At 39.3% G+C, this 19,569-nt stretch overlaps 1 protein-coding gene across 10 annotated transcripts in view; it reads right to left on the bottom strand.

Annotated features, from left to right (window-relative positions):
• The window catches only part of LOC109405894 (transcription factor SPT20 homolog), a 98,699-nt gene extending 79,458 nt beyond the window's left edge, over positions 1 to 19,241 (bottom strand). For 8 of the 10 annotated variants that reach the window (XM_029858667.2, XM_029858673.2, XM_029858672.2 and 5 more), the window contains exon 1: positions 19,082 to 19,241. The gene's annotated coding sequence lies outside the window, so the exon portion shown is untranslated. Of the gene's footprint in view, positions 1 to 666; positions 908 to 18,598; positions 19,060 to 19,081 lie in introns of those variants that run through there. The other 2 variants (XM_062850653.1, XM_029858668.2) reach the window with 2 other exon arrangements.
• Between the last annotated feature and the right edge of the window lie 328 nt (positions 19,242 to 19,569).

Below are 19,569 nucleotides of genomic sequence, written 5' to 3'. Positions count from 1 at the left end.
ATTCGCCATCGTCTTCATTGTGACCATCGTCGTCGTAGTCTCGTAACACTCTCCTCTCGTACCGCCAACAAACGGCCTGGCTGGCTGAGACTGGTTTACCGTGGTTTTCAGTGTCGTCGTAATCTCTTAGCGTGAATGAAAACTGAAAAAATATCTCTCACTTGAACTGTCGAGCGCCCACTTCCACACACAATATGTTGTTCGAGGAGGTACATTAGGTACCGTAGGTATCTTTGTTTGAATGGGAAAATGCTGGTTGGATTATCCGCTAGTCGTAAACCTATGATTAGGCATAGCTTTACCACCGTCAACCATGATGTCTCGCCCACCTTGCAAACAACATCACTCGCACGTAGCTCTTTGAAGAGGCCAATTATTATCGTTTTCCGACCTACGACTCTAGCGCTGGTTGAATATAGATTTCGTCGTGTGGAAAATTTCCCGAATAAGCACCTTTTTTTCTTCTCAACCAATTACACACACAGTACACAATAGGTCAATCACTGATTGTGGTTCGCTAGGCCCGAGGTGATCTTCACCGTTTGACTTCTTCGACTTCAGAGGGAAAAAAAAGAAGGTCATGAACCTTCGTCACAACACACTTCAGAGGCCCAAAATCTCCGCAAATTTTTTCCTCTAAAACGGAAACCATCACTCATCCATTACCTTTTATTCACGAATCTAAACCAGCCACGAACTCTGATGTAAGAGAGCACATAGTAGCACAGGCACACAAAACCCAGGAATCGACCGAAGACCGACTGACTACTGCGAAACCGAAGAAAATTTCTTCACACACCGCAAAATAGGCGAAAAACGCGAAAAAAAATAACGATACACAACTCGAAAGCGCTCGAAGATGACTGAAAAGTTTTTTACGCGAATCAATTCCCCGAATGGAACGGACGAACCGACCGACCAGAGATGCTACTTCACACGCTATACGGTGGAACAGACGGGTGTATAATACGGTAAACACCACGGTTCACAAGTACACAACCGCCTGATAAGTGTGTGACAGGGGTTGACAAACTGGGGGCTACAGCATCACGGTTTGATGAGAAATTGAACATAAAAAGTTCGTAAAGAATTCGTTCAGCGGAAGGTGGCAGCGTAGAAGATCAATGGAGCGCACTCAAAAACGCCTTCATCGCCACCAGCGAGAATAATTTGGGTGAGCTACGCAGAAAACAGTAGATCACAGATTTCACTTGGAGGATAGAGGAGCGAAATATCGCTAAAGCCACGATAGAGCGAGCGGAAACACGAGGAGCCAAAGCCCGTCAGCGGTATTCGACTCTCGAGAAGGAAGTGAAGCACTCATGTAGGCGGGACACAAGAGCGTGACCGGACTGCCTAGCCGACGAAGACGAGAAAGCCGCAAATACCGGCGACGTTAGTGTCCTCTACAATGTCTCACGTCGGCTTACTGGAACTGAGATTAATGTTTCGATGGCCGTGAAAGACACGTCTGAACAGCTGTTGATCGACTTGGCAGATCAGTTGAAACACAATGGGAAAAATCGACTCAAAAAACGGATCTTTTAACACCGCTAGTTTTGGTACGTGAAGATGACCATTTCTGACGTAAAAAAGTACGAGAAATCGATTGGTGCTAAATTCATTCACCGCACGGCACGGAAAGTGGTCCATTTTGCCCCATTTTGCGCTTTTTTCATACAAAAATAGAAACAAAATGTACTTTGAAACAACTAACACGACTGTAGATCATTGAAAATAGCTGCAGGTGTAATTAAAGGTTAATGGAAACAATAAACATACATGAACATACATGAAAGATCCTTTTAAATGCTTATATTGTCTCATATGCCTCAACAACTGCTGGAAATTGTGAATTTTACATGATTATGAATGGATTTTTAATATTACTGATTTGAATTTCTTTTTTTTTTTGCATAAACAAAAAGCGCTAGATCTGTTATCCGCAGAATCAGCTTCAGGAGTTGCCCAATTGGCTTCTTTAGTGGTGTTGAGATAATTAATTCCATATTCTGAATCTGCATGCCAAACTGAGCCGAAATCCAAATTTTCATCAATTTTGGAGCCCGGGAACCTATTTAAAAATCAATTTGAATTTTGTATGGGAGCGATTTGTCGAATCACCCCTCGTCGCATTTTGTACTGAGCGGAGCTGTCAAGCAGTTGCCCAGCTGTCAAAAGGTGATTTAAAAAAATCTCTTTGAAATTGATTTTAGATATCAAAGTTCTAAAAATCTGAAAAAAATCATAGCGACTCAGAAAAAGGTGCTCTTTTGTTTAAAAATAAAAAATCATTGAATTTTTCTTAATTTAAATACCCAATTTGTTCCATATTGCCCTATTATCATAGAAAAATGAGATTTAAAATGTATTTATAAGAAACAGATACTGTAATGAAACATTGTAATTTGTTTTAGTTGCAATTGGAAGCTAACAGCTATCATACGCATAAATGAAAGATATTTTCCCTATTTTGCTCTATATGCCCCTAAAACTGCTGGATGATATTTTTTTCTATTGTTTTGTAATGTCACTACATGGCAATACATGAAGTCGTAGGTCATTTTTGGAATATACAAATACGGTTTATCGATAAGGTTAGCTGTCCATTCTACCTCAATTTGCCCTGATTTGTTGTCGCTTCATGAATGAATTGATTTCCCCATTTGCTGATGTCCGAATTGATGGACTTTTATTACTGAAACCAATGTAATCGAAAGGACAGTTAAAACATATGACATTAGTGGGGAATACAGGGTATAATAAGCATTAACCCTAATCTTAATGTGCGGCAAATATGCACACAACTGATTGAATAACGCATCTTAAATATATATAATTTAGTGCTTTGAGACGCCCTATTTAATCAGTTTAGCGCATATTTGACATATATTATAAAACGCCTATTATGCCCTTAATTCCCCATCAAAAGCTAAAATTATAGAAAAAGTCATATAGGGTAATTCGCTAATTGTTGAACACTACCCAAATGTTGAACAGTTTCTGAATATATTATTGTAAATCTTACTTAAGTAATTTTAATCCAACGTAAACGTATGATGTAGATGCATATACATTAGCGTGGTTCAAAAAATCGTTTTTGCTCCACACCGCTTATTTCATTCGTAACCAGATTCTGAGCCTTCTCCCAAAAATTGAGATGATTTGGTTGAAAATTGAGACTGCACAAGCCCTTCAAAGTTTGTATGGGAATTACTATGGGAAACGAAGTTTTTCATTCAATCGACTGTAGCATTTCCCCAAGTGCCCTAGAGGGTTAGTTGACCCTTGGCGCTCTTAGGCTACTCTATCAGCTACAACTTTGCCGAAGATCGCATTCAAATCGGACGCCTCATTAATTAGTTATCGATTTGTATTCAACTGGGCAAACTTTAACAGTGATCCTCCAGCTTTCCAGCAGGCAACATTGCTGTATATGGCGCCAAAGATAGCACACTGAAATTATGGCTACTATGTTTCACTGCAAAATGCAGTGATGCCCACCGAATAGTTTAACCATCATGAGTAAAGATTTCGATTCTGGATGAAAATCGGTAACTAATTAATGAGGCGTTCGATTTGAATGCGGTCTTCGGCAAAGTTGTAGCTGATAAAGTAGCCTAGGATTACCAAGGGTCGACTAACCCACTAGGGCACTTGGGGAAATGCTACGGTGGATTGGATGAAAAACATCGTTTTCCCATAGTAATTCCCATACAAACTTTGAAGGGCTTGTGCAGTCTCAATTTTCAACCAAATGAGCTCAAATTTTGGGAGAAGGCATATAATCTGGTTAGGAATCGAATAAGCGGTGTGGAGCAAAAACGATTTTTTGAACCACGCTAATATACATGTGGGTCACGATATCGCTCTAATTAATTTACAAAATTATACATATTTTATGTCAAAAAAATTGATTAAAAATTTAGTACCGCTGATGACACGAAAACTACACAATTCTTAAGATTAATGTTAAGAAATTGCTGTCACGAAATAAGCTTTGCGGGCAAATCAACCACAAATATCAAAGGCACACCATAGTTACAAGAACTGGAAGGATGTCCTTAACAGTTTAACATTGTTTAAAATCACATTTTCATTGTAATTTAATTTGAAAAAAATATTTTTCTTATCACACTATCATTATGCATCCATGATCCAATTGTTGAACACTGGCATAACCAACGGTGTTAGCATTACCGCTAGAATTTTTTTTCACTTTACCTAACCGTGCATTTCATGGGGTTTCAAGGGCGTTCCAGGGATGTTCTAGGAGTGTTCCAGTGGGCTTCAGAAAGATTCCAGTGGTGTTCAATGGGTTTCAAGGGCATTCCAGAGATGTTCAAGAAGAATTCAGAGTGTTAAAGGGGTCCCAGGAGTATTTCAAGGCGTTCCAGGAGGTTCAGGAGCAACCCACGTGTTTTCAAGGGATTTCAGGGTAGTTCCACGAGTGTTCTTGGGGGTTGAGTGGGTCCCATGGGTTTCCAGAAGTGTTTCAGGGGTTTTTAAAGGCATACTTTTCTTATGATGTTTTCGCTTCTAATCAAATCTTTTCAGCCATTTTTGCATCCAGTCATGTTTAAATCGATTTCAGTCCACTAGAGCTCTCTTCAAATGATTGATTCCTTGTCATTTAAATGAATTGTCACTAGCTCGGACTAGTTGGGCACAAAACACGAAAAACCCGGAAAAAATCCGCCAGAGTGAAAAAATATCGGATGTCGGGTCAAATTTTATCAAATGTTGGACCACTGTTGGACTCACATAGGATAACTGTTGGGTCTATATTGGGTTTGGTGGCCAAAATGAAAACAGGTGAATGATAGGTTGATGTCGGGTTATACGTCATCAATTACGAACAAAGCTTCAACCGTTCAACAATTGGCGAGAACCGTCCAACATTAGGATGAGCAAGCTAAAGGAAGCGTTCAACATTTGGGTTACAGACTTCCCATACAAATGGTCTATTTTCTCTTAGAAAATGGAATTTAAGAGAATATAAATTCAATGGGCAGTATAAGGGATGAGTAGATCTAGACGTTCACTGGATATTTTTCAACTAAAGTGGAATTATGCACGGAAAAACGAACGAAAACCAAAATGCCAGTACTAACCGTTCAACAATTGGCGAATTACCCTATATGTTTTTTTTTTATATCATTGGTTTCAGTACCAATGCTAATAAGGGAAATTAATTTATGCATTACTTGACAAAAATCAGGGCAATGGTCAGCTATTTATACCAATCCGAGAATGATTGTTGTATTAATCGATAAACCGCATTTGTATATATCAAAAATGATCCAGGGCATCCAGCGGCATTACAAAGCCACACAAAATATGTTATTATCCAGCAGGTTTAGGGGCGTGTAGGGTAAAATAGGGAAAATATCTTTCATAAATGCGCATAACTGTTAGCTTCCAATTGCACCTAAAACTAATTTCAACGTTCCAGAGCAGTATATTTTTTTTATCTGTATTAACGAGATTTTTAGCCCTAGGCTAGTTCATCTCGGGAGAGCAGTATATGTTTTTCATAAATACATTTTAAATCTCATTTTTTCATGAAAATAGGGCAAAATGGGGCAAATTGGACAACTCCCGAAGATGATTCTGGTGATAAAAGATCTAGCGCTTTTTGTTTATGCTAAACAAATCAACTTCAAGTCAGTAATATCAAAAATCCATTCATAATTAGGAAAAATTGAGAATATCCGACAGTTGTTGGGGCATATAGGGCAAAAAAAGCATTTAAAAGGATCTTTCATGTATTCTTATGATTCTTACTCACTTCCAATTACATCTGCAGCTATTTTCAATGATCTACAGTCGTGTTAGTTGTTTGAAAGTACATTTTGATTATCTTTTTGTATGACAAAAGGCAAAATGGGGCAAAATGGACCACTTCCTGCGGTGAATGAAATTAGCACCAATCGATTTCTCGTAATTTTTTATGTCAGAAATGGTCACTTTCTCGTACCGAAGCCAGCGGCGTTAAAACATCCGTTTTTTTGGGTCGATTTTTCTCACTGTGCACAGATTCGAGCACTTAGGGGAAATTTTTCAAGCATCGGTCACGCCATCAACACCTGAGCATGATCCACCAAGGGTTCGACGCATTACCCGTGTCAACATCGAACCTCCATTATTTCAGGAGATAGAAACAGCCCGCCGTGCATGCAATCGAACAGAGCCCAAGCAGTCTATCGCATATCAGCCGAAATACTCAAAGCTGACTCCACAAAGTGATTCTTAACCGAATACAGGAGAAGATTGATGCAACTCTTCGATAGTATAGCAAGCTGGATTCCGTGCCGGACGATCCTGTGTGGATCATATTGTTACGCTCCGTATCATCCTGGAGCAAATCAATGAATTCCAAGAGTCCCTTTTTTATCTGTATTACGAGATTTTTAGCCCTTGGCTAGTTTATCTCGGGACCCACGCTGTACTTCCCTTCCGAAGGAAGAACTCACATTTTGTGAGTTTTTCGGGAGTTGGATTCGAGTCCAGGTCCTCGGCGTGAAAGGCATGCGCTTTAACCATCATACCAGATCCGCTCCCACCTCCAAGGGTCTCTCTACCTAGTGTTCATTCATTACGAAAAAGCTCATCGGCCTCATTGAAGCACAGTACAGGACATTTTCGTGTTGTAGAGTACTGCATAACCACAACGGTGTCTTGGCCGATCCCATAGGGGTCGTTGCTGGAGTGAGTCAAGGATATATACTATCACCGCTATTGTTCCTCATCGTAATCAACGAGACCCTGGTGGTTGCGATTAATCGTGAACCAAATTGCAGGTTGCTGTAGCAGTCCATTGCCACGGAGCACCTAAATGACTTCGAACGGGCTGATGACGTTGCTCTCCTAGCTCAGCAGCGCGCTCTGATATGCAGAGTAAGTTCGATGATCTTGCCGATCGCTCCTCGGCGGCAGGTCTTGCGATCAACGTCAACAAGACCAAATCGTTGGATGTAAACAGGATCAAACCTTCCAACTACACGGTAGCTGGGCAAGCAGTAGAGAATGTTGAAAGCTTCCAATATCTTGATAGCCAAATGGCGGCCGAAGGTGGCATCAAAATCGCCATAGGTGTAATCGTCCTCAGTGTCAGTGGATAACTGATACTAAGGACGATTACAAGTGATAGTTGAAATACATGTATCTGTCAAAGAATAAGCATCAGGGGACTGGATTAAAAGGTACAACAAACAGATAACATGCGTCGAAAAGAGTATTCTGCTTATAGGGTCATTTTTGTCCCATATCGTACACTGTTATTGCTAAACTCAGAATTGTAAAAAAATAATTCGGATTAGCATTCCGAAACATTACACTTAGACTAAGTCACAACCGGTCAGTTTCAGGGGTTTGGGAACCACTGCTGAACCATGGTATCGCATTGCAGCGCTAGGCCTGTTGTTGCCAATGTTATTCCTACCGTCGAGTGACCAAAGTGGCACCAATACAACCGCCAACCATCAGTTTAATAAAGTGTTGCTGTTTTCCCTGCTGATCTGCTGGTTCAGCCCCATTCACATCCACAATCAACAATAAGGAACAATTGTTTTTGTGTGGGTGCTGTCTGAATCTTCGGTGCCGCTGATGGCAAAAAGTGGCACGTATGCAATGCGCACTACAAATACATTCACAGCATATGACATAGCATAGCAGCCAGTTCAGGAACAACATACGGATGGGTAATGTGACGAGATGACAAGACGAGGACGGAAGGGGTGCGTGTATTGTCATACACTCAACGTATACGGATTCAGAGCGCCCACCAGGGGAGGGTAATAGCAGATTGGTACGTTCGGCAGAGAAAGGAATCGTAAACAAAGACAGGCCACGGTAATGTTGTGGAGTTAGATTGTCCGAGATTAACCAGATTGACTTTTGATTTAATAATATTTGAATGATAACAATGACAAACAGTAACTAATAAAACAAACAAGATATAACTACCTAATAGTACACTTAAAAGATCCAATTAGTATCTAATTTTTTTGAACCTGTTTTGATAATTGTTAAAAATTTGTTTATCAATTTCCACGTCGATCCCGGAACTTTTCGTAAAGTAAATTTTCTTGACTTCCTTGGGTATAGAGTATCTTCGGGGCTGCCATACGATATACTCACCAAATAATCATTGGCAGAGGAAGCTCTTAGCTAATAACTGTGAAAGTGCTCATAGAATACTAGGCCAAAAAGTAGGCTTTGTCCCAGTTGAGACGTTACGCCCAAAAAGAAGAAATATTTGCATTGCTTCACACAGACAATATTTTTATGTTGCGAAGTAATGCTAGAAACAAATAATCCTCTGGGTCACATAAGAAATGATGACCTCGTCAATTGTTGCACACCTCATAAGAAAAGCATGGAGTGTGCAACAACTGACAATGTACGTCCTTGCAGTCTCTTGCAGTCAAGTTTGAAAAGGAAAGGAAGGAAGGAAAGGCAGCAAAATTGGTTTGCTTGTTAGGCTTGTACAAAAACTACGTAATGCTATAAGGAGGAAGGAAGTCTCAGCGTCGTAGCGTTACAATGCCTTAGAAAAAGGAGGGTATCGTTGAATCGGGATTCACTTTGATAAGTAATATAACCTTTGGATTTATAATGCCACGCAGAGTCTGATCAAGGGTCGTCTAAGCAAACTTTAGTTTGTGACTCATCAACGCTAACGTATGAAAAAGTTTTTGATACAAAGAAAAAATCACTTTCATAACGTTGAGCAAGCTTCTGATTTATCTTCTGATAATTCAATATCAATGACCATTATGAAATATGGTTTCGCCAAATGTGTTGTAGATTGGACAGGGATGCTGATAAATGTTACCCAATATCAGCCAACTTTGGAAACTCTTCCATACACATATGTAGGCAGGCAGGGCATACCGAACGCATGCCATTTTTTGGGTACGACATTCAATACAATATTCTACCCATTACTTCACAGAAGAAGTTATGTTGATCATTTCAAAAACATCATATCAATGTATCCTGTATCGATTTTTCGAACCCTCTAAGCAGAATTAAAAGGTACAAAACTTATTAGGGTATGTGTTCCATCATTAATCTCACGCTCCCATATTCATCCTATTCGAAAACAAGCGATTACGGCACCGATTGATTCCGTTCTTTTTGTTTTCATGGGTGCTCACTTCTAACAAAAAATACAAAAATAAGTAACAAAACAAACAGCGCTTCAATCCTTTGTTTTTCGTAGGATGAAAATGGGAGCCACATGATTAAGAAGGGAACCAATACCCTACACTCATTCGAAGATATCAATATAATAAAACATAAATAGATTCAAGTAAAACTTACAGTTGAGTATATATGGGGAGTGTCATTAAAGTAGATTCCATAAATAATATTCACAGCTGCGTCGTGAGGGGATCAAGAGAAGAACGAGGATTATGGGAACATTACCTCGAAGAACTTCTTGGCTACATCCTTCCGCTAGTTCAGAAAGACCAGCATAGGCGCATCGTCATTCAACATTATCCCAGAAGAGCCTGCTGCTCGGTGGAGCAATCATGTAGAATGGATTGCCACTAGCAGTAAAACAACAATCTACCCTAAATTCTTTCAAAAAACACTTAGGTAATCGAAGTTATTTTTTGGTTATGTGATACTAGTAGGGTAACCAATATAATTTGGACCCCCACATATTTAGGACCCCCTGGGCCGTATTATCATAACTTTCACAGATTTAACCCTCTAATGGATACCTGGGGTCCATTGGACCCCAGAGCCACTTTGAAGTGGTCGCAACAAAGTTTGGATTGACACATCGGTCCCGCTTTCACAGTACCTTCAAACTACACCACGATGAGTTATTTGTGCAAAAATAACAAATATTTCATGGCGTACTATAGATTATTTTTTATGTCAAAGTTGAACCGGGCGATTTTGGTCCCCTGGGGTCCATTGGACCCCACCATACGAATGATTATATCTTGTGATCGTCACTTCCTAGAATAATGCTGTCTTCGACAAAATTGTTCAATAGACCAAGGGCAATCTTGTGACGAACAAATTGAATTGGAATTAGCCCAGTAGGTGGCGCTATTGTTCATTCAAATTATGGATTGAAAGTTAAATTTAGTTTGAATATCTTGAGATTCGGAATGTATAGAAAGTTTGTGTCTTCGGCAAAAGTGTTCATACATCAAGGATTATTTGGTAATGAAAATTATTTTGAAGTTTTTCTGCAAAATGGCGCTAATTAGTTCGTATATGCCCAGCATCCTAGATTACCGAGTGGCAAGCGTCCTCAAATAAGTACGCTTCTTTTGAAGTGAATATCTTGAGAATAACACAATATAATTACATTCTGTTCACAATACCAATACTTCCAATTTGGTGGAAAATTTACTTCAGAATTGACTCACCCGGATACCTCCAGGAATTCCTCCCAAAATTTCTGAAGGAACTCCTACCAGGATTCTTCCAGAAATTAATACAGGGATTCTTTCAGTAATTCTTCCCGAGGTTCCTCTACGATTTCATCTGGGAAATCCACTTAAAAGCCTTCCGGAAATGACTCCCAAAACTACATCAGGAATTCGTAAAAGGATTCTTCCACAAATGCTTTGCGAGATTCCTCCACGAAATCCTCCCAGAATTTCTTCAGGAATTTGTCTCCGAATGGCTCCCGGGTTTTCTCCAGAATTTCCTCCCGGGTTTCCTGCATGAGTTTTTCTAGGAAATCCACTTGAAATTCCTCCTGGGATTTCTTCAGGAATTCGGGGTTGCTTCAGGAATTCCTCCTGGGATTTCTCCAGGAATTCTTACCGGTATTTCTCAACGAATTTCTCCCGGAATTTCTCCAAGAATTCGTCCTGGCATTCCTCCAGGAATTACTCTCAGGATTCTTTCAGGAATTTCTCCCGGGATTCTTTCAGGAATTTCTCCCGGGATTCCTCTAGGAGTTGCTCTCGAGATTCCCCTAGGAATTTCTTCCAGGATTCCTCCAGGAACTCCTCACGGGATTTCTCCAGGAATTTCTCTCCAGTTTACGGGAAAGAAACGTTGAAATTTACATTCCATTTTATTCGATTTTTCATGAAATTATATTTTGTATCACAGAGAACAGACATCCAAGCTTATAAAAAATTGTCTCGAAAGCTGTGCAAGGATTCGATTTTTTTTAGCGTTGACAACACTAGCGTCACCTATGCGGCAAGTTGCTACAATTAGTGGTGAGTACGCATATCTACATAAGTTTTATATTCACCACCGACAACAACGTGGGAACATTGGGATAGCAGCGCCACAACGATGTTGCCACTTGTGTTGCCATTTCAAATGAACGTTTTATTCCTTACACAGTTTCGAAACTGAGCTTGGATGTCTGATCTCTGTGCTGTGAAAATTGTGTAGATTATGATCAAAGTATAATTGTATACATCCCATAATCTGTAATATAGACACTATAGATTCCATATGCTTTCCAAGGTGCAGACAACTGTAAGGGGCCATCCATAGATGAAGTGGCAGTTTAGGGTGGTGGAGAGTCTCTGATTATGCTACGAGCCATGTATTAGGTAGGGGAAAATAGGGGGAGAAGGGGGGCGTCAAAAATCGTCAAAAAAAAAAAATGCTACGCCATTTACGGATGGCCCCTAACCAAGCGATCTATCAATTCGTTTAGCCAAACCAGATTCACGGAACGATAACGACTGTGGGTTGTGTGACGTCATTTTCTATTAGTACACACTAAATTCACTATATAACACTCTAAAATTGCGTAATTCAACTATTTCTCCCCAAGTCTGTAGATTCTATAGTGTCCATATCCTGCCAAATAACAGCTGTAGACACCATCTCTATAAATAATAAGCATCCCGCACCAGCGTCTCCCAATAGGAGAGTTCGTATCAAATGGCTCATCAACTGAACATTTTTGACCTACCCAACAACTAAGACACCATTCTTTTAAGAAATCAGGATCCTGCGATATTATGAGATAAAAAATTTGCATGCTATCTAGCACTGCCTAGTGGTGGAATATCGAATCAAACGGTCCATAATCTATAAGTTCTTGACCAACCAAACAACTTTGCCGAAGACATCAACTATATAAGTAATCAGGATCCTGAGATATATGAGATTTAAATTTTAATAGTGTTACGTCTTTTTGTCTCTGATTCCTCTTGGGTTTATTCAAATATTACGAAACGCAAAATTTGACAACTTAAGGGCTCCTCCCTTCTCCATGCAACAACTTTTGTATGGAAAATTTTGAATGAAACGTAACACAGCGCTAGACCACCTCCCACTCCTTTGCGTTACGTAATATTTGAATGACCCCTTTTGACCCGCTGGACATATATGTCTACTCGTCTACAGCAGTGCGATTTACCCTATTGTTTCGGTACGTCTTGTCCTTGTCCGCTTGTTTAGGTACGTTATATCCTGTAGATCGGGGTTGGATCGGGGGCATTTTTCAATGCTCACTAGCACCACCTAGCGGAAACTTCCCGAACTAAATTATTCATCACTAGATAGGCCTTGACTTTCCTAACATCTTTGCTGAAAACATCACCCTTTCAAATAGTAAGGATCACGAGATACGCGAGAATATATGTTGGGGTCCAATGGACCCCAGGGTCCCAAAACGGACCTTCATTTAAGGTATCCTCTTGAGGGTTAAAGCAGAGATGACGAAAAATTTTAGAATCATTCACTAAATTAGGTTGTTCTGCACGAGCAACAATCATTTCCTCGCTGGAAACATCATTATTTGTCTTGAAATTATGTTTTGTTAATCTCGTCATCCGTGCAAGAGTCGCGGCTTGTTTACGAAAAGAAAAAGTGGTAATGGGCGAACTTGCAGATGTAAACGAAAACGTTTATCATTATAGCGCATTAAATTCGCAAAGTTCGTCTAATCAGCCTTTGTCAATCAAGTAATTATGATGTGATCCAGCATATCCGAGTGGCAGATTCTTCGAAAATAGTTTCAAGAGGGTTCAAACACCGAATGTCCAAAATATATACTTAAGAGGGTCCACATTACATTGGGGTGTCCCGAAACAGTGAAAACTGGTGCTTCAAAAATCAGTTATTTTCATCAAATGTTCAGCCCGAAATGACCTTGTGGGAATTTTGACGGACAGTGGAGGCTCTTACGGTCATGTGGTTGTGTAGTGTTTTTTCTTTGTATACCTAACAAACATTATTGCTGTACATCAGATGAATAAGCCGCTCTTAAGCTTGATTTTCAAATTTTTGGCTGAATTAGCTGTTTTTCAGCTGTCATTATTGAACAATCTAGGGGTAGGCGGGGCATAATGAGCAGGTGGGGCATAATGAGCACCTTGTATTTTCACTGTAAATCTTCAAATTTACAAAACAAATTGCTTGATTGTAACTTTATTAACTAAAATCCAATGAATTGATGACGAAACATTAGTCAAAAAAGCCGTTTACCTTGAAAAATTAATCAAAATGCGTAAAATGGTCATGCACCGGGAAAATATTATAAGAATCAGGTGACCTAAAATAAGGTTTTGGGAATCGAAATAACAATTTTGTGGGTATCTATCAAGTTTCTTGATATTCCCTGGGCCAATAAAATGTATTCGTAACAATTTTCAACTAATTGTTAAATTATTTTGTTGAAAATATATGCTCCAAAGAGTTGGTAGTAGGGTGGGGCAAAATGAGCAACTGGTGAAAAAATGATGAAAATGGTAAACATCTTCAACAAACGAATTATTATTTTGGTTTTCTTTGTTTTGATGCATATAGTAAGGTTTTGTCATTAACTTTCAATTTATTAGCTTGAAAACGTCAGTATCTGTATATTATCACCGTTTAAAAATTCCTCAATAGTAAACTCTTTGGAACCCCACAGTTCCCTACAAATTAAACCCCGTAATCCCTTCAAATTCTTATTGATTGTTGCCGGTATGCTTTATCATTGACAAGAATAGTCAATTAGCATTTGATTGTGTACAAAACTGGGATTGATCATCCTGCCCCACCTAGGGTGCTCATTATGCCCCACCCCCAAAACGCAACTCGCGATTTTATATGTTTTTAAAAACATAAAACTTTACAACATTTATAACTTTATTCGGAATTTCAACGATTAGCTTTTGTCAGTTAAGGTTCAAATGAGTATTGAACGTTAACACTACACATTGATTGCACTTAATTTACTGGATTTGGTGGTAAAATGCTTAAGCTGCTCATTATGCCCCGCCTACCCCTAAATGCCTGTGTTGTTGTGATTTGTGTTCAAATTCTCCGTGTTAAGAATTTGTAAGAACTTTGTCAAAATCTTTTGTTCTCCCGTATATGGATAGGATTGCATTAGGTTTCGTGACACTTTTTTTGGACAACTCAACTACTTGGGTATTATGTTTGTTTCCTTGACCTAACAAAAAGTATTAATCAACAGGCTTACGTTACACTAAACAAAAACAAATACAAATTAGTTTCCTTAGGGGGAACAGGAATTTAGTCTAGGATTCAGGAATTCGATCTAGGCACTCCTAAAGAATTTCCAGAAGATGCGTCTAAAAGAATCCCGAAGGTTTCCCCCATGGAACCCTCGGAGGCTTTCTTGACAGATTTTTTTGCAGCATTCCTAGAAGGAATTTCTGAAGCATTCCCACATGAAATTTCTTAAAGATGCCCACAAGAAACTTTTTGAGGATTTTCAGAAGGAACTTCAGGAGGATTCCCAAAATTAACAACCGGAAGATTTCTATAAGGAACAAGAGGAAGGCCCTAGAGGAAACTTCTGCAAGATTTGCAGAAGGAACTCCCAAAGCAACTCCTTCAGATACCTAGAATAAACTCCTAGAGGACTCACAGGAGGATCTCTTAGAGGAAACGCAGTAAGAAATCCTGGAAAAACTACGAAGATAAATAAAGAAATAACCAAACATCTCTTGGGACTGAAAGTATCTATAATATAGCTAAATCAATCAACATCTCTTAAGAGTATTCAAAATTAAATTTTCAGAAAGAACTCCTGCAGGAATCCTATAAAGAACTCGAGAGGCAATTTTTTGAATGAGTCCCAGAAGGATTTCCTGGAGAAATACCCCAGAAGAACCTCTTCTAAATCCCAGAAAAAAATCCCGATGAAAACCTAGAAAAGCTTTTGAAGAAGTCACAGAGATAAATTCTGGGGGAACTCCAAAAAGACCTCCTGAAGGAACCTCAGAAAGAATTTCTGGAGGGATTTCAAAACATAATAATTTTGGAAAATTCTCGTTGGAAATTCTGAAGAATCAGAGGAACTTCGGAAGTTAAATCTTGATGAACATTAAAAGCAACTATTGGATAAATTTTAAGAAGTTGTCTTGGTTAAACCCCAGAATGACTTTTCTTAAGGACATAGTTGCTGGGGTTACAAAATGGCAGCGAGTATGGCCGCCACTCTCTCTCTCTTATACCTCCCTCCCCTCACCTTAGTAATCGAGTAGCGCGGAAGTAAGCAAACAAATTCTCAAAATTATACGTGCTTACCTTCTCAAAATGCACTTAGGTTGCTACTGGTAGTAGACAACTATATTTTTCGTCCGTCGGGATGTACTGCTTTGTATTTTGCACAATGTTTTCACGATTTCGTGCCAAAATTTAGCACACACTGCACTTTTTTTTTCTCCGACAAGTGCGTCCCACCTTTTTTAAATCACTATTTAGCAGTCTTCCAAACAACACAGCACTGTAATAAGTTGATAAGTTGATAACCTACCGGTTATCGCGAAAAACTAACGCGTTTTCCACTTTTGTGGTCGAAAACCCGAATCAATTTACATCGCGGTTCGCTAAAACGGAAAGCGTACCGTTAAACTGAGTGGTATTGTTCAACGTACGGCGAAATTGATTAAACCATAGTTCATGTTTATCACAACAAAAGGCTGTTATTTTGTTAATCTTTTTAACTATTTTATATATCATACTGCCAATATGATTTCAAAAGAAAACAGAACAATCGTTCGCTGTTTATGAGTTGAAATTACATCAATTAATGTCACCCCATAACACGGTAGTTTTCTACGGTCAGAAAGAAAAAGTACGAGAGATGAGAAGAGAGAGTTGTCAACAAAAACGTAAATAAAGTGGTGCACAATGGGATAATTTGTGAAAATATTGGGCAAAGTAGGAATTTAAATAAATTGAAAAATGCTTTATAAGAATAAATTGTATTGGTGGGCATATGCAATAAATCAAATGTGTGCCAAAATTCAAAGGTACAACTGCTATTTTAATACAGTCAATTTTCGAACATTTTTGTTAGTTTGTTTGACCAAGTCACACTACACTGTGCGCCGTCTGATTTGTTTGTTTTGAATGGGTGGTTGAGAGGGTTATTAGAGTGGGAGCCGAGCTTATTATTATGATCTCGAGCAACCTTCACCTTAATCAATTCCAATTGCTGGTGAAATTTCTGAAAGAAACCCGGAAGAAATTTAAAAATGGACAACTGGGTTAGTATGAGAAGAAATTTCCTAAAGAAATCCCAAGAGGCAGAAATGCTTTTTTTTTCGACAAATTCTCATCAAATTCCAAGTGGATTCGTACAAGATAGCCAAGAGGAATCCCAGAAGGAACTTCTAGGAGAATCCTGAGCTCTAGAGAAGTTCCAAGTAATAACATAGAAAAAATATCCATGAGATTGATTTTCTAAAAGTATCCCAGAAGAATCTTTAAAGAAATACCTGGAGGAATCTTGAAGAACAATTCAATTTTATAGTAAACTGAATAATTTTACTTTAGGAATGTATTTTATTGAGTTTTATAGTTAAACTTTCAGTTCATATTGAAATGTTGCAAAATATATTGTCAGAAAAATATTTTTTTTTTATCAACTGAAAATCGTGGACCGTGTTGATAAAAACGGAACATATCTGTATAAAATTCCTGCAAAAAAATATCCCAAATACAGTCCATTTTACGAGCCATTTTATGAATGAAAATTTGACAGGAGATGGCGTTCGAACCCGTGAAAACCAATACAGTTTCTTACCGATTTTGGCAACACGAGCTGAATTTTATGTTGCCAAATTGGGGTGTTGCCAAAATCGGTAAATTTTTTTTGTTTATTATTTTCAACTTTTATAAGTCAATTTGGCTTATATTTCAAATATGGACTATTCACAAGTTATAAAACGATCCCTGAAGGTGACGTTCATAAATTACGTCATGATTTGTAAAATTGTTGATTTTGGAAAATTTAATGAATTTTGATGTTTTTAAGAAGAGTAAGGCTAAAATATAAATACATTTACAAATACAAACGATTTTGCGGTAAAAATTTTTGGTCAAAATTTTTTGTTGCCAAAATCGGTAAAAAATTGTTGCCAAAATCGGGTGTTGCCAAAATCGGTAAGAAATTGTTGCCAAAAACGGGTGTTGCCAAAATCGGGAAGGAAATGTTGCCAAAAACGGGTGTTGCCAAAATCGGGAGTAGACAAAAACGGGTGTTGCCAAAATCGGTAAGAAACTGTATCATCATCAACAATGTTGTCACTTCGTAAAATGGCTCATTGCAAATACAAATTCAGTCACTTTTTTACATTTCTCCCCAACTCTTCAGAGTTTTTAAAGAGTTTCATCCTTAAGATTTAGAGTTTTATCAGAGGATTTTCCAGAAAATCTGTAAAAATACTCGCTAAGAATTCTACAAGAATGTTCTATAAAACTACGTCAGAAGCGCCCTCAGTTTTTCAAGTAGGAACTGAGAACTCTACCAGTGTTGTTATTGAAAATCCGGAGGAAAATACAAATTGAAAACAATTTTCTCTGCGGAATGGTCAGACCCGGATTAAGGATTGTGGGGGCCCGGGTTCCGAGCGCATGCGGAGGCCCCTCGGAGAGATGACCAAAAATGTTTTTCCTTATTTTCGAACAGTAATTGAGCAATATGAGAAAAATAATGCTAATGTTAGCAATCATCCCCCCTTAGATCCGGCCCTGGGAATAGTAAAGGTGGATGGGTACTTATTATCTCACCACATCTTTTTTATACATCATTAAAGAATTTTTAAAATAGTTGAACATTATCACACTAGTCAGCATAAGTGTCTTTAATTGCAATGCCAAGTAACCAGCTAAACCGATGCCATATTTCTGTGTCCAGATCAATGCAGATATACAAGCATTAGGAACTCAAGAAAAGCACTCCCTTCAAATAAACTAAAAATCAGCTGCCGAACTCAGGATTAATCCGGAGATGACAACACCTTCGTTCACCACCATCACCATCGTCGTCAGAAAGTTTTGATTACATCGACAACAACGGACACCATCAGGGAGCCACGGGAGTGTTACGTGTGGTTGTGCAATATCAAACCCTAACGTAAGCAAACAAGAGAGTAAAAGGTTCGCACCACCACAGGTCCACACGGAACAAAATCGAAACTTTTCGAATAATCAAAACGGCCTATCGTCTCTACTTAGGGTATTGGATTCGGTCCACGGAGATATTGCTCCGATTTCCCGCATCAACGCAATCCGAATCAAGTTGTCGGAAACGTAAACATTATTGTCTGGCCAGATTTCATTATCGGATTCAACGCCTAATCTTTTGCAGGATCCAATAAAAAATGTTTTGTTTACTTACGTATCCTTTTTCGATATGCTGGAAAAATATCAACAAAAAAGTTCCAAATTCTCGCCACCAACTTGCATCCAATTCTGCGCGTTCGATAATCCCTTTCTTTCCGTTACTATCCGCTCCTGGTCGCCTGGCTTCGTATGTGTCATCATCATCGCATATGAAATTCCTGCTGAACACCATCGATGACAGGCTGACTGACTAGCTCTAGCTGGCTGCTGCTTGCTCCACTGGATGGATGAAAAATCTTGCTGCTGCTGCTGGTATTCCTCCTCCGCCATCCACCCCCAGCAGCTTCCACAACCCGACCAAGAGTGAAGGGAAGCAGCGCAGCAAGAAAAAAGAAATCACCCCCTTTTCGACGATCCACGGAAGGGTCACCACAGATAAACCCAAATTTCGCACTTTTCCACTCACTTCCACCGCGGAATTTCACTTCTCCCGGATGCAGCACTCCCCAAGGCACACTTTACGCACTATTTCAATTACCTGATACGCAAAATTGCAAGCGAAATCAAAGATTTCCAGCCAGGAAAATCGAACCAACTTCGAATCGAATCGCTAGGAAAAAATACAGTGACGATCTCGGGTCTCGGGTCGGATCGGATCGTGTTGGTGTTGGTGCGGAACGAGATGGAGCGATAGGCGAGTCCCGGTTGCGTGAACGGGAGGCAACGAGATTTTGCGGATCTACGTAGCGCGGAAGCAAAAATCAACGCCCAATCGCACAAAATGGCGGAGACGAGGCGAGTGCGCGGATTTTGACAGCCGCTGTCAGCGGTGGGTCATTTGGGTCACGTTCGCGGACCGTCAGCTGATGAGTAGCGTTAGCAGGGGAAGCGTTAGCATGGATAGACCGGTGGGCAGTGCACGGATAAAAAGAGATTCTGAAATGATCAAAACACAGAGAACAGACGTCTGTCTTTGCTTTCTGCCTTGTGTAAAACTTTGTAACGGCCACTTCAGAGTATGTGGTT

Source organism: Aedes albopictus, chromosome 2 (genome assembly GCF_035046485.1).
Source record: "Aedes albopictus strain Foshan chromosome 2, AalbF5, whole genome shotgun sequence".
NCBI lineage: Eukaryota > Metazoa > Arthropoda > Insecta > Diptera > Culicidae > Aedes > Aedes albopictus.
The sequence above is the reverse complement of the archived record's forward strand: the minus strand, read 5'-3'. Positions and strand labels throughout refer to the sequence as shown.